This window comes from Oryctolagus cuniculus, chromosome 4, assembly GCF_964237555.1.
Source record: "Oryctolagus cuniculus chromosome 4, mOryCun1.1, whole genome shotgun sequence".
Lineage (NCBI taxonomy): Eukaryota > Metazoa > Chordata > Mammalia > Lagomorpha > Leporidae > Oryctolagus > Oryctolagus cuniculus.
In genome coordinates this window covers 1,560,525-1,575,846 of record NC_091435.1, presented here as the reverse complement: position 1 = coordinate 1,575,846, position 15,322 = coordinate 1,560,525, and the positions used below count along the sequence as shown (strand labels likewise).

The 15,322-nt window shown below is 59.5% G+C and overlaps 1 protein-coding gene across 13 annotated transcripts in view; it reads left to right on the top strand.

Moving 5' to 3' along the window:
* The first annotated feature begins 12,710 nt into the window (after nt 1-12,710).
* The window catches only part of ADARB1 (adenosine deaminase RNA specific B1), a 115,947-nt gene continuing 113,335 nt past the window's right edge, over nt 12,711-15,322 (top strand). For 10 of the 13 annotated variants that reach the window (XR_011387666.1, XR_011387665.1, XR_011387664.1 and 7 more), the window contains exon 1: nt 12,711-12,892. The gene's annotated coding sequence lies outside the window, so the exon portion shown is untranslated. Of the gene's footprint in view, nt 12,893-14,309; nt 14,332-15,322 lie in introns of those variants that run through there. The other 3 variants (XM_051839970.2, XM_051839971.2, XR_011387667.1) reach the window with 3 other exon arrangements.

Below are 15,322 nucleotides of genomic sequence, written 5' to 3'. Positions count from 1 at the left end.
ATACATAGATACATAACGAAAACTTAAAAGTTACAGCAGAGCAGTGTTGAGGCCTGCTCCTGGCCCCATCAGACCAAAGGCCAAGCCGCTGTTTAATGAGCAATGCAGAACTCACTGGCCAGTAGGGGAGAAATGTGTTTTTCCACCTTGGGAAATAGTCAAATAGCTTTCATATTCCTCTAGAAAGCAAAAATGCATGCGATTCCAGCAAATCCGCACAAACTCTCAATGCTCTCATCTCTGCGGAATGTGGGCCTGTGTTTCAACGAGGTGGGGGAGGAGCTGGGCAGTGGGGGGAGCTGGGACCTGCTCCTGGGCCTGACCCAACCCCACTCCCCATTCCCTCCCCCTTGACGTGAGGCATGGGAGTGTGCTCCCCCACCTCGACAGTGCCACCAGGCCCCCCAGCTCCGACCAGGGTCTCCGCCTGAGGCCCCCAGGGCGGCCAGCACTGTGGGGCAGAGATGTTCCAGCACTGGGGCCTGACTGCGGGCATGTCAGTGACTTGCACTGGAAGGCGTGGTTTGTGGGACACCTGATTCCTTCAGCTGACGTGACTTTACATCCTCCATCTGGATCCGTGGTTTCACAGGTGGCCTCTCCAGGAGCACACGGAGGCCATGGGTGGCCCACGTCCAGCTGGGGCCAGAGCAGCCCCATGCATTCCATGGCAAGGGGTCCAAGTGCACCCGCAGGTGCAGCCATGGTGGCGTCAGAACCCAGAAACCATGCGGGCAGGGTGTGGGGAAGCAGCCCGCCGCTAGGGCGGACCACAGTGGGGCCAGCGGGGGCCACCCAGCACCATGCACGTTCTCTGGGCTCCTTGCACCTGCCCCTGCTGCTGTACCACCCCGGGTGAGGACAGGGCAGAGAGGAACAGTGACGGGCAGCACCCTTGGGTGTCTCCAGGCTGTTCCCTGCTTGGCTTTTTCCAGAAATGCAAGCCTGGCTTAGCAGTCACCCTTGCATCAGCAGGGTTCACCATACTCGTAGAACAAAGCAGAAAAATTGTCTGTCTGTCGTCTCCACAGGTGCAGAAGAAAAGCCGACACATTTCAGCTCCTGTTCAGAAGACAAAGTAGGAGCGGCAGGGAACTTCCCTGATGTCACAGGTGTCTGGAATACACCCCCACCTCAGGTCCTACTCTCACTGCCCACTGACGGGGCGGGCGGGGGAGACAAGGACGCCAGCGGGCCCGTGGCACAGTGGGTCAAGGACATCCATTCAGAGAGCCTCCATCAAGTCCCGGTCCCACTTCCGTGATGAGTCAAGTGTCTGTGCCCCTGCCACCCACACAGGAGATCTGGATGGGGCTCCAGGCTCCTGGCTTCTGCCTGGCCCAGCCTCAGCTGTTGCAGGCATTTGGAGAAAGGACCAGCAGATGGAAGATCTCTCTCTGTCTCTGTCTCTCTCGCTCGCTTGCTCTGCCTCTAATAATAATAATAATAATAATAATAATAAAAATACTAGAGAAGGACACTCATTAACATTGTATTCCTCATGCCTCTGCGAAGCAGGCAAATAAAGCAGCAATAAAGGGGAAAGTGATGGGAAAGAAAGGAATAAAGTCGTTATTCACAGATAAGATGACCTGCGTGCAGAGAATGCGACAGAATCTACAGAGAAGGATCAAACTTATCAAGCGGATCTGAGAAGATTGCTGAATGCAAGGTCAGCGGACAAAAATCTGCATTCCATATAAACTAGAAATTATTACAAAATAATAAAGAGTGAGAACAGCTCCAGTTATCATCCCAGGCACCAAATCCCCAGGGATAAATCCACGGATTGAGTGAGACGCCCCCAGAGGGCCGGGAGATGATGGGAGCAGTGACGCAAGTGTGAATGGATGTGGTACAGGCCGGCAGACAGGATTAAATCAGTGAGACCACGGCCCCTCCTGCCCCCTGTGGGCTCGCCCTAACACCCACCTGTTGGGTAGATCACGTGACCACTCCCCTTTTGGAAGCAGATGAGGGTGTGGAGCAAGGTGGGCCCCGCCCTTGTCCTGTGCCCCTGGCTCTGCCCTGTTCAGCTCCGGGCCTGCTCTCTGCCTGCTGTGGAACCAGCTCAGGCTTCTGGACCCTTTCGCCCTCAAACAGAGCTCTCACTTCCCAGTGTACCTCGCCCGAATAAGTGCTAGAACCTTACCGTGTCGCCTGTTGTATGTGAGCCGATATTCAGAATTCTTACCTGAAGAGACGGCAAGAACCCTGGAAATACTAGTATTAGAATTATTCATAAAGCTAGCCCATAGCAGGTGGAGGGGTACACAGGAGCTAGAGCTTTCTACACGTAGAGAATATTCACTCTCACCAATCCGTCATTGCTTCAATACCTGTCTAAGAAAACTCACAGCAGAGTTTTTGGGGAAATTAATTAGCCACTTCAGAAAGTTCTGTGGAAATGAAAAAAAAAAAAAAAACCTAAGTATAGCCAAGAAAATGTTGAATAGGAGCAAAACTGGCAGATAATCCAGTAGCATCAGGACAAGATTTACTATAAAGCTTTTATTTTTAAAGATTTATTCGTTGACTTGAAAGGCGGAGTTAAGCAGGAAAAAGGAGACGGAGAGGGAGCTGGAGGGCTTCCTGCCACTGGTTTGCTCTCTAAATGACCGCGACGGCCAGGGCTGGGCCAAGCTGAAGCAGGAGTCAGGAGCTGCATCCGAGTCTCTCACGCAGGATCAGGGGCCCGAGCACGTGGGCCGTCTTCCACTGCTTTCCCAGGTGCATTAGCAGGGAGCTGGACCCCAAGTGGAGCAGCTGGGACTCGAACCAGAGCCCACAAGGCCACTTGCTTAACCTGCTGCACCACAACCCCAGCCCCAAAGCTGTGATACTTCAAATAGTTTATTTATTTGTTTATTTATTGACAGGCAGAGTGGACAGTGAGAGAGAGAGAGACAGAGAGAAAGGTCTTCCTTTGCCGTTGGTTCACCCTCCAATGGCTGCCGCGGCTGGCACACCGCGCTGATCCGAAGGCAGGAGCCAGGTGCTTCTCCTGGTCTCCCATGGGGTGCAGGGCCCAAGTACCTGGGCCATCCTCCACTGCACTCCCTGGCCACAGCAGAGAGCTGGCCTGGAAGAGGGGCAACCAGGACAGAATCCGGCACCCCGACTGGGACTAGAACCCGGTGTGCTGGCGCCGCAAGGCGGAGGATTAGCCCAGTGAGCCGCGGCGCTGGCCTTGATACTTCAAATAGTGACTACTGGTGCTAGGGTGGACTACAGCTCCTAACAAAATCATCCAGAAAAAAAACCTTGGCACTTGGCTCCTGACAAGGGTACCACGTGGATCAGCAGGGAGAAAGGCGCTTGTTTCAAAAAATGATGCTGAGTCGCGTGGAGGCTGAACCCAGATGGCAGGCTGAGCCTGGACACTTGCCTCAGCCCCAGGACCACGGGAGCGGATCCTCCCCACCCCACCCCGCGCACCCAAGGGCTCCCAAACAGGACACAGACGGCCGACTGCACCTCGGTGAAGAGGACTCCTGTCTGTCACAAGTGCCAGGGGAAGGCAAGGGTGGGGGCAGGGATGAGTGCAGCACGTGTGACTGCAGCACATATGACTTCAACATGTGTGACTCCAACATGCGTGACTTCAATATGTCTGACTTCAACATATGTGACTATAGTGTGTGGCTGCAGCACGTGTGACTGTAGCATGTGTAACTGCAACATGAATGACTTTGACGTGTGTGACTGCAACATGTGACTGTAGCATGTGTGACTGCAACATGCATGCCTTCAGCATGTGTGACTGCAACACGTGCCACTGCAGCATGTGTGCCCACAGCACATGTGACTAGAGCACATGTCACCACAGCATGCGTTTCTGCAGCACCTGTGACTAGCACATGTGACTGTAACACATGTGACTGCACATGTGTGGCTGTAGCATGTGTGACTGCAGCATGTGACGGTAGCATGTGCGACTGCACGTGTGTGGCTGCAGCATGTGTGACTGCAGCACGTGACTGTAGCATGTGTGACTGCACATGTGTGGCTGTAGCATGTGTGACTGCAGCACGTGACTGTGGCATGTGCGACTGCACGTGTGTGGCTGCAGCATGTGTGACTGCAGCACGTGACTGTAGCATGTGTGACTGCACATGTGTGGCTGTAGCATGTGTGACTGCAGCACGTGACTGTGGCATGTGCGACTGCACGCGTGTGGCTGCAGCATGTGTGACTGCAGCACATGACTGTAGCATGTGTGACTGCACGTGTGTGGCTGCAGCATGTGTGACTGCAGCATGTGACTGTAGCATGTGTGACTGCACATGTGTGGCTGTAGCATGTGTGACTGCAGCACGTGACTGTGGCATGTGTGACTGCACGTGTGTGGCTGTAGCATGTGTGACTGCACGTGTGTGGCTGCAGCATGTGTGGCTGTAGCATGTGTGACTGCAGCATATGTGGCCCCAGCATGTGTCCCTGCAGCACATGTCACTGCTCCACTTTGTGCACACAGTGTGTGAGCTCAGCCTCACGGCCCCTGGTGAACAGAGATTGAGCCTGGGCCAGGTGCCCCACAGGCCCTGCAGAGCGGCCGACAGAGAGAGACCGGATGGACGGCAGCCCCGGTGTGGACGAGCAGCGCCTGGGCCTCCCGCGTAACTGCTGGTGGCAGCCAGGGGTTCGGCACCTTGGGAAACTGGCACTGCCCACGGGAGCGGAACAGGCGCACACACCCCAGAAACAGGTACACGCGGACGTGGGAGGCCTGCCTGCCCAGAGGCCATCATCACGTAGTGCGTGTCTCTCAGGAAGACACGCAGGCCATATCCCACACGAGGTGGGGGACCCACGCACTCCACGCAGGGGACCTCAGACACAGCGGTGTGGGTCTACCCGCGTGCTCACAGACAGCACGGGGAACCTCTGCGGGAGGAGAGGGTGGGGCCCCGCGGGGACCCTCAGGCAAGTTCGTGTGGGTGGGGCGCTTTCTGCGAGCACACGGGTAGCCCGTGGCCGCTGCCCGCCGCCGCGCCCCCAGGAGGCTCCGGAGACTGCTGTGAAGCTGCGAACCACGCGAGTTCCCCAGAGAGAAGGCTTCAAATAGCGCCGTGAGCCATCGCCTGTCACGGGGGAACTTTTGCGAGGCAGGCTCAGCCCCCAGTCCCCGCTGGGATAGCTCCTGGAGGAGGCGCCGCCCGCGCCCCGCCGCCCGCCTGGCTGTGGTGCTAATTACCTTTCAGCTTCTCGAGAAAGCCTGCTCACGTAGTAATTAAGGGACAACTTAAACAGGAAAGCAGGAAGCGCCCTTCCCAGCTCCAGGCCCTCCTGGGGAGTGGCAGGTGCCAGGAGCCGCCCTGCCTTCGCATCTGGTTTGAGGAACACATCTGTGCTGTCCTGCGTCGATTCACTGAGCACATCCGATCCCACAGAGCCCGGGGTGCCCGCTTCCCCGTGCACCCGTCCTGTGGAACCCTTACAGTCACGCGTGAGTCTCTCTCCTGGTCTCACCACCCAGGCCGCAGGCCCCTTCTGCCCTCCCAGGGGGTCCTCACGGTGACCAGGGGCTCCGTGGAGAACGCACCACAGAGGCCGCCGACCCAGCCCCAGAGCTCCTGTGTGGCTGTGTCAGCGCCCAGCCTGGCGTGGTGGTGTTGGTGGGAGCTGTTGAGGAGGCCTGCCCTCCCCGACCCTGGTACAGCCACAGTAGACAGGTGCTGTCCGGCCCCAGCCAGGCCTGGAGCCTGCTGGAGCCCTGATGGTGGACTGCCAGCTTCCAGGACTGCGGGCGGTGGGTGTCTGCGATGCCAGTCCCCTGCCCTGGGGTTCTGTTGCTGTGCTGTATAAAACAGCACAGTGTGCAGCCACATTCCTTCCCAAGATTCTGGGTGTCGGTGTAGCTGCGGTTGACGCACTGAGCAGTGTGTGGATTGGCCACGGCATGGCGCTGTGACCTGGCCACAAGGACATCCTCACCACGCGTGTAATGATGTTTCCTGTGTATATTCTGAGCGTGATCACCGGAGAGTGGGGTCTGCGAGCATTTAATTTTATGAGATGATAAAGTTATTGTCCAAAGCAGTCACACCCCCACTAGCAGTTGTTGTCAGTCACACCCCCACTTGGGAATCCTGGGAGCAGGCATTTGGCTCAGTGGCTGAGGTCTGCGTCCCTGACCGAGCAGCTGGGCTCAAGTCCGGGCTCTATGTCTAATTCCAGCTCCCTGCTGATGCGCACCCTGGGAGGCAGTGGTGATGCCTCAAGTATTTGGGTTCCTGCCACCCACGTGGGAGACCTAGGTGGAGGTCTGGGTTACTGGCCTGGGCCTGGCCCAGCCCTGGTTGTTGTAGACATTTAGGGAGAAAGCCAGCAGGTGGGAAACCCCTCTTCTCTCGCTCTGCTCGTCAAATAATTTGTTTTAAACGTGAATTGCGGTGCTCCACGTCCTCCCTGGAACTTGATTTTGTCATCTTTTTAATTTTTGTGACTCTGATAATAGCAGCTACTTTAAACACACCAGAGCCACAAAATTTAAAACATTTTTTTTTATTTGAAAGGCAGAGTGACAGAGAGAGAGAGAGAGAGAGAGAGAGAGAGAGGGAGAGAGAGAGAGAGAGATCTTCCATCCACTGTTTCACTCTGCAGATGCCTGCGGCAGCCAGGGCTGGGTCGATCTTGCTACTATAGACAGTACCATTTTTCTAAATTATGTGTCATTTGTCACTGATGCATGGAAATCTATTTGGGGTGTGTGTGGTGAGCCTTGTACTCAGTCATCTTGCTCCACTTTTGCTGAATCTAAGGCTTAGCAGGTATTTTTGATCATAACCATCTTCCTCCATGATCGCTACACGTTTTGTCCCAGTTCAATGTCTCGCTGGCTGGTCGGCTCCGTGGCCCCAGTGCTGGACCGGGCGAGCCCCTGGGGAGGGTCCTGGTCTCTGAAATCCTCCACACTCCCGGCTGCCGTGTGTGTCAGGCGCGTTTGTGGAGTCCTCGGCAGACTCAGGAAGGCCCCCCTCGTCCCAGCCTTCCACGAGTCTGCTTGATGCTGGACTTCACAGAAAGCTGCTCTGCCTCTCTCGGGATGGTCGTCCGTCTTCTGGTGCAGGGATTTCTATTAATAGACTTGAAAACGCTAACTCTAAGCTATGTTCTTGGGTCAGCCCAATTCGGTCATCATATTCCTGTCACTCTATACACTGCTGACCGAGCTGTGCTGAAGGTTCCACTGGGACGCTCCCATCATCAGTTTCGCGTCTGCTCTCTGCTGGGCCCTGCGTTTCCTCCCTGTGCATTCTCAGGTCTGCTGGGGTGGGGCCGCCGGTGCTTCCTCCTTCCGGGCATTCTGTCCCCAACGCCCCGCCGAGCTTTCCTCGGTCCCTGTGCCCTCGGCGTCAGCAAACCCGCGGTACCTCCCGTCCTTGCCCTGTTCTGATCCGCAGTTCCCTGCTGCCCTGCCTCTCGGGGCCACCACCCCTCTGCTGATCGTAGGTCTCCTGAGCTCCCGGCTCGATGCCTGAAGCTCCTCAGGGCTCGGTGTGTGGTTCCCTTGTCTCGCTCTCTCTCGCTCTGCAGGGCACGTTCGGTCCCCGGCCCATGTGCGGCCCGCAGAATCCTTTGTTCTGGCCCTGCCAAGGCAACTGCGAATGGGACTCGAGGTTGGACAAATCTGCAACAGGCTGATTTCCAAGCTGATCGCGTTGGATGGCCGTCTTTGCAAATGTGGCGACGGCCCTGGGGTGACTTTGCGAATGTGGTGACGGCCCTGGTGCCCTGTGTCCTTGTCTCTGGACCCCAGCTTTCCTGTGCAGCCACACGGACGCCCCCCGGGCATGGCCCGCTCCACGCAGCCCAAAGGAACTGCTGGCTTCTCCCCCAGTCATTCCTTTCACTCTGCCTACCCAAGTCATCCTCCCCATGTCTGTCACTCAGTCTTAGTCTTTCCCCAAAACCTCTTAGCTCACTTCACTTCCACTGTTGTCACCCGAGCTAGGCCCTCTGTCTAACCTGGCCACCTGCTTAGCCTTGGCCAGAGCCACCGCCACCCTTCACGCATGTGCCCGTCCCCTCGCCGGGGGGGGGGGGGGCTCACCCTCTCGTGAAGGGGCTGGGCAGGAGACGTTTCAGGCCTGTGCCACGTTTCCCGTTGTGTATCCCCTTGCCCCCAGTACTCTGCCAACATGAGATCTGCTTAGCTTGTGAGCTGCTCGGAACACGGGACACTGGCTGGCTGCCATCTGGTGCAGCCACCGTGCACCACCCTCCTGACGGATCCCTTGCAGAAGTCTCCGAATTCCAGGAGCCTCGCTTCCCTCTGCCTTGGGCATCCTCCATGGGGACACTCAGCTCCAGCACCGCCGGCCCCCTGCAGCGGCCCAGCCTCCGCTCTCAGATCCCATTCCTTGTTCATTCCTGGGGCCTCCCTGTGAGGCAGGCACCGCGTCCCAGCGAGGCCAAGCTGCCCACCTGGTCCCATGGCTGCTCCGTGGCACAGCAGACGCCAACACCTGCCCACGGGCCCTCTCCCATTACCCCGTGACACTGGAATCCATGCCCTAGAGACCACGAGCCAGTGCAGGCGTCTCCGCTGTGCACCCACCTGCGTACCCGCCACAGCCCAGGGCACCGAAGGCTCTCAGAACATCCTCCGCGCACCTGCCCCTCGCTCTCCCTCCAGGCTGATGTCCCAGCAGGGGTCGTCCCAGCGGGGGTGTAGAGCAAGGGGAAAACACTTTCTGACCCTTTTTGGCTTGAACCTTTTGGTTCAGGTGCACAGAGAGACGGGAGACTGTCTCAACACCAGACCCAAGTTCCCGGTGCTATCCGGGAGTCGGAATACCATGTGTGGTTCTGGAGCTGGGGGTGGGGCAAGCGCACGTCACATGGCCCACACAAGCTCCTCCCGGCCCCTCCTGGCCACGTGGACTCTCTGGGGGAGGTGGAGGTGCATAGACAAGGTGGCACATCATGAGCCGGGCAGGCTCCACACGCAGTGTCCACCACCACAACAGTCAGGGTGTACCACCTGGGTTTTGCCACTCCCATATCATATTTCTCTCTCTCTCTCTTTTTTAAGATACAGAACAAAAAACATTATGTTTCAAATAAATGCATCACAGGGCAGGTGTTGTGGGGCAGCCTGTGAAGCTGCCACTCAGGATGCCCGTATTCCACATCAGAGTACCTGACTGGGGTCCTGCTACTCCTCGCTTCTGCTCCAGCGCCCTGCTAACACACGTGGGAGGCAGAGGAGGATGGCCCAAGTTCTTGGGCTCTGCACCCATGTGGGACACCTGGATGGAGTTCCTGGCTCCTGGCTTCAGCCTGGCCCAGCCCCATCAGTGTCGGGCACTTGGGGAGTGAAACAGTGGATGGAAGACCCCTCTGGCTCTGGTCTGGCTCTGTCTCTGTGCATTACAGTAGATAGCTGCACCTCTTACGAGCAGTTTTCCCTTCTGTTTTTAGAAATAAGGAAATCAACAATGCACTTCAGACTATAATCTCAAAGTAGCTTTGAGTGCCCCTTTTCAGAGCCGGGCAGAACAAAGTACAACCCAGCGCCGACCTTTTCTAGACTCACTCTGGATGTGCACGGACGCTGAGTGACAAGGGCTTCCAGGGAGCAAGGCTGCCCTCGGAGCCATGGGACCGGAAGGGTGTGAGCAGTCGTCGGTCTGAGTGCGTGCGCAGCACAGAACCAGCACCACAGGCTGGGATGTGCACTGTCACCAGCAGGCCGGCGTCTCTGTGTGGCAGAGGGAAAGGCCGGACAGGTGGGCTGACGGCCACCGCGGCTCAGGAGCTCCTGGAGCAGAGGCAGGGGGCTGCAGGTCAGTGGTGTTTACACCTGTGAGCCCCAACTCTCTCCAGCAGAACCACCTTCTGCCCAAGCCTGGTACGTGAACAACGGCGCAGCTGCTGGGTGCCTTCTCCTCCCTTCTGGTAGGTTCCAGAAAGCTCCAGAGTAGTCTGAGGGGTGTCTCCATCCTAGGATTAGCAACCGGTTTGTACCACTGCCTCTGCAGATGCCGGGAGCGCCTGACTTGGGGCAGAATGACATGGTCAGGGCATTTCGTTGCCCTGATGACAGGAAGTGGCCCGTTGGTTTCCTGGTGTCGTGCAGGCGATTTTCCAGCCACTGAAGTGTGGTTTGCACATGCGTGTGAAGGAAACACGCCATGGGGCAGACAGGGATCGTAGCTGGGTTTCTGTATGTGAGCGTTCGTGCAGCGAGTGGGTCCCCAGGACACCAAAGCGGGATTTCAGCTCAGAGTCTGCCCAGGTGCGCAGGGGAACGGCCCAAGTGCCGGGAGCACAGGCCTGGATGCCAGCTCCCCACTTCCTGGGAGGAGATGGCCATGCCCACCGGCGCTGCTGGCACCCCGGGGGACACCAGGGCCTGCTCTGAGCACCGGGATGCGAGCACTGACAGTGGACGGCTGAGGTGTCCTCGCTGTTCCTCGGCCTTTCCTAGGATACCGGGACTCCTCCTCTAAGCACTGACCTCACAGGCGCCAGAGCGGGACCCTCATGCTCCGCACACATCCCTGCCCCGGTGAGGGGAAGCCACTCTCCCGATGCCAGCATCAACAAGAACGTGCCCTTGGCTAGTTCCAGGTCAGGAGAATGCCACGGTAACGGCAGTCTCTGTGGCAAGGATGGCGTGGGAGGCAGTGTGGCAGGAGGGGACAGTCCCAGGCTCCTCACCGCCCTCACAGGAGCCACACCAGGGTGTTGGTCACTGCTGCCACCTGCTCTCCATGGCTACCAGGGGAGCCGGGGTGACTTTGTTAGGTAGGAAGTCAGATATGAGCTTATGTGTGTGTGACAAAGGCCTAGAGAAAAGACATCTATGTCCAGCATCTGCATCTGCATCTCAAAGTCATCCCGATGATGTTTCAGGGGCAGCCCGGCCTTCGCATCCTGCCCTGCCCCCTCCTACCTGATAACCTGCCAGGTGGGCCCCCCCCCGCCCCTTCTACCTGACAAATCTTCCACAGTCTCCCAGGTGCACCCCAGTATCTGCATTTCAAACACCCTGCTCCAGATCCCCATTCTCTAGGGGGTCCTGCTCACCCTTCCTCTGAACCCAGGATGGCGCCAGCTAGGCTTCCTCCTGTCTGATACCTTCAGGGGAAACTCAGATAGGAGCTTCTTAATATTTACAGCCACAAAATCCTTTGTTTCAGGAGGAGGTGTGAGAAGACAAAGACCCATCCCCTTAAAAACCCCCGGCCTCAACCCGACTGTGCGCTCAGCCCTCTGCCTCTGCTGAGCCGCCCACCTGCCTGCCCAGGTGTACTCTCTCCACTCAGCCATGTAACCTCGCTCTCCCCGCCAGTCTGAGTTACTGGGCACTGTCTCTCAGGTTCTGCCTGGAGAGGTGCCCATCTGTTCTTACGGATGTCCCTGCCCTAATAAACTTTGCTATTTTACCTTCCACTACTCTGTCTCATGCCTGAATTCTTTATCGTGTGAAGACAAGAACCCTGCCATTCACCGGTAACAACTTGACTAAATGCTGCCGGTTTCCCCCAGTCAAACCCAAACCCACTAAGGCCGTGCACGGGTGTGGTGGGGACGCACCCACGAATCTCACAGCCGTTTGCCCATGCAGAGCGACTCACGCGCAGCCTGGCCGGGGCGTCCCATGCACCTTAGCCAAGGAGAGCCGCGGAGACATCAGCAGGGGCCGGAAGCAGGGGTTCATGTTTGCTGTGCTGCTGAGGGGCCGGACGGCCTGACCCTCTTGCAGTATGGCCCAGAAGCAGGGCCTGGCCCAGCCTGACCTGCCCAAGCTGCTGCCCACGGGGTCACAGCGATTGAACAGCTGTGCCACGGCCACAGACACAAAATCCCTGCACACGTGCTTGTCCTCCACGGACGAATCCCTAGGAGGCAGCCCTGCAGTCCCGACGCTGACTCAGCAGTCACCAGGCCCCTCTCGCCACTCCCTGGCAAGGTGAGTGCTTCCTTCACCCGGCTGGCCCCAAAGACAGCCTTTTGTTTTTGTTTTTCCCCTTTTCGCCAGTGGCTGAAGCAGACAAGGGCCCTGGCAGCACTGCCCGGGGGCTGCAGACCGCTGACCTCCCTGGAGGCCACTCTGAAACAAGACCCTGGGTAAGGCCGGCAGCCGGGGGCCTGGTACCAGGCTGGACTGAGCGCTCGCCCTTTGCCCCTGGTTAACAAGCGGGGACGGGGTCGGTGCCCCCCTAGGGTCCCTGCAGCCTGAACTGGAGCCGGGGCCTCGCCGCGGCTCGCCAGCAAGCCGGGGAGGGCGCTCACTGCGCACAGCGCCTGACTGTCGAGCTAAGGCAACCCCGCGCAGCCAGCCGCCATTCAACGGGGTCCCGGGACGCGCCCCGCACTCACAGCCGCCTCGCTCCATTGCGGGCCTGCAGTGCAGGTGCGCCCAGGTGCTGCCCCGCGCCCCGCCCCGGGCACGTGCTCCAGGCCCGGGGGCCCTGGCACCTGACGCGAGCAGACCTAACTCAGGGGCCGCGCGGGCCTCCTCCAACCCCGGGGTCGCCCCGCAGGCCGCGGCACGACACCTGCCCGCCGGCCCCTCGGACCCCCACGCAGCGCCGGCGCACGGGCACTGCCGGAGCGCCCGCAGCCGCAGCCCTCACCACGGCGACCGGCGGTGGCGCGCACGTCGGCGTCACGGCGCCGGCCCCGCCCACGGCGCGCGCGCGCCCGCCCGCCCGCGCGGGGGCGGTGGCGAGGGCGGAGCCGCGGCCAGCGTTGGCGCTGAGGCGGCTGAGGGGCCGTGGCGGCGGCGGCGGCGGCGGCGGCGGCGGCGGCGGCCGAGCGGCCAGGTCGGCGGCCGGGCTCTGGCGGCGCGAGCCACCGGCGCGCCGTGCCGCAGCGCTCGGGGCCGGGCCGGGTCGCAGCTGCGGCGTCGGGCGTCCCGAGCAGGCCGCGCGAGGTGAGGCGGGAGGGCGGGCGGGCTGGCCGGGCACGGCGCCGGGGGCGGCGGGCGCGGCGGGCACCCGGGCCCCGTTTATGTAAGCCGGGAGGACAGGTGCGGAGGCCGACGGCGCTCGCTCGGGGCGGACGCCGCGCGCCGGCCCGGCGCTGTGCACGGGGCTGCGGGGCCGCGGGGCTGCGGGCGGGTCCCGGCGCCCGGGAGTGCAGGCTGCGCCCGGGGCTGGGGTCGCTGCGCCGGGGCTGAGGAGCCTGCGTCCCGGGAGGGCGGGAGGCTGCGGCCCGAGATGGAGAGGGTGCGCCCCAAGGTGGGGAGGCTGCGCCCCAGGGTGGGCGGGCTGCGCCCGCGGTGGAGACGCTGCGCCCCGACACGGGGAGGCTGCGTCCTGGACGGGCGGCGCGTCCCCTCCTGAGGGCACCGTGTCCGCGTGGGAAGCTCCGCGCCGCGGGGCAGGGGGCGTGCACCCGGCGTGGGGCTGCACCCTGCGTTCGGGGGGCGTCCGGCGGGAGGCTCTGCGCCGCGGGCAGCCCGGGGCGGGGAAGTTCCCGCGGCGCTGGCAGCTGCGGGGTCGGGTAGGAGGATGGCCGCGTGGTGGGTGGGTGGGCGGTGCGGAGTCCCGGCCGCGGGCTGCCCGGGGTTTGCGCCGGGTGCTGGGTTCGCAGTTAGCATTTTTAGCCAGCAGGGTTGGCTGCTGCTTCTGATGAAGGCATTGTGGTCGCCGCGAAGCCCGGGGCGCTGTGCCTGCGCCCCGAGTGTCTGAGAGGGTCCTGCTGTGGCACCTGCTGCTGCACTCCGCCTGCGGTGCGGAGCGGTGGAGAACCAGGTTTGCACTTGGTCCTCTTTGTTCTCTCCCACCTTCGCCCGAACCTTTCATTTCTTTGAAAGGTGCGGCCCGCCGGGTGGTCCCGGGAGCCGGCCGGGCCCTGGGAAGGTCCTCTGATGACTGCCTTTCCCCTGGGGAGAGACCGCCCGGCCCCTTTGCCTGCCCAGGGTTTTCTGGGGCGAGGAGGAGAGAGGCAGAGGTGGCTGCTGCGGTGCCTGGGAGGGTGCGGGACCCACCGCAGGCGCTTGATAAATATGGGATGAGACGGCCGGGCTGGGCGCAGAGGCTTTGAGAGGGGCCCGCTGTCTGTGGGCCGTGCCCGTCGGTTCCCGAGCTGGGGCTGTTCAGCCACGTCCAGGTCAGGTTGGCAGGGAAGGAGGAGGCCTTTCTGCGGGGGCAGTGGTAGCGGACGGGCCCCCGGGGCGTTGGGCGCTCACTCCCGGGGCCCTCAGCCTTTGCCTGTTTACGGGTCATAAAGCGTTGCTTGCAGATGTTTGCAGTAAGAGAGTTCTTCGGACTTGAGGCCTGTCTGGTGCATGACTGAAGCGCTCCTAATTCATCTCCCACATGCTGACCGTGGCCTGCCGGGCAGCAGGCTCTCCCGGTGCCGGACAAGGTGGGCAGCGCTGAGAGATGCTGCTGGCAGTTTGTTAGTCACTCACGTAGCGTTACGTCCTAAAAATAAAATTTATAATTTTAGTTGTGAAATTGCACGGTTTTATTTATGGATGTAAAAGTGCCAGTGTGTGCCCCGGGAGGTGTGAACTCCTCGCTCCCAGCCGCAGCCCCTCGCCTGCCTGCCCCTGCTGCTGCGATGGTCGTGGGTTGTCCCTGCCCTAGTCCCTGCCGGCAGTTGTAATGCGGTTTTTAATATTTCCTCTGACAGACAGTGCTACAGTGGCGATTCTTATTCGTGACTGCAAGCAAGACCTACTGATTGTTTTGTGTTAATTATCAAAATTCCTTCACTGTAAGATGTATTAAAGCACTGGGTTTATTCCCTTGAATGCTGTGATTAACTCTGTAAGCACACAGGAACAAAGTGTGTTATTTAATTAGGTGGTGGTTAGAAAGTACATTTAAGAGATTAATAGATGAAGTTATCCACTTACCAGCCTACAAAAAACTTAAGCAAAACGATCAAGCTTATGATCAAACTTAAAGCTGATATCTGGCTTTTTAAAAAGGTTTATTCTTTTATTTGAAAGACAGTGTAATAGAGCGAGGTCTTCCATCCAGTTGTTTACTTCCCAGATGGTCGAGGCTGGGCCAGGCTGGTTCCACCTGGGTCTCCCACGTGGATGGCAGGACCCAGGCACTCAGGCCGTCTCCTGCTGCCCTCCCAGGCACATTAGCAGGGAGCTGGATTGGAAGTGGAACAGCCAGGACTTGAACCAGCGCTTTGATAGGGGTGACAGGGGATGCCGGCGTTGCAGGCGGCAGCGTGATGCACTGTGCCACAGCACTGGCCAGGAGACAGAATTTTAATGGAAAACGTGCTGATTTTCTTTGTAACTTTCTAAAACGTGCTGTGCTACGCTCATTTTCTCTCTGTCTCACTCTGTCTCTCTCTCCCAATCCACCCCAGAAAGCATTTATCAGGCTCC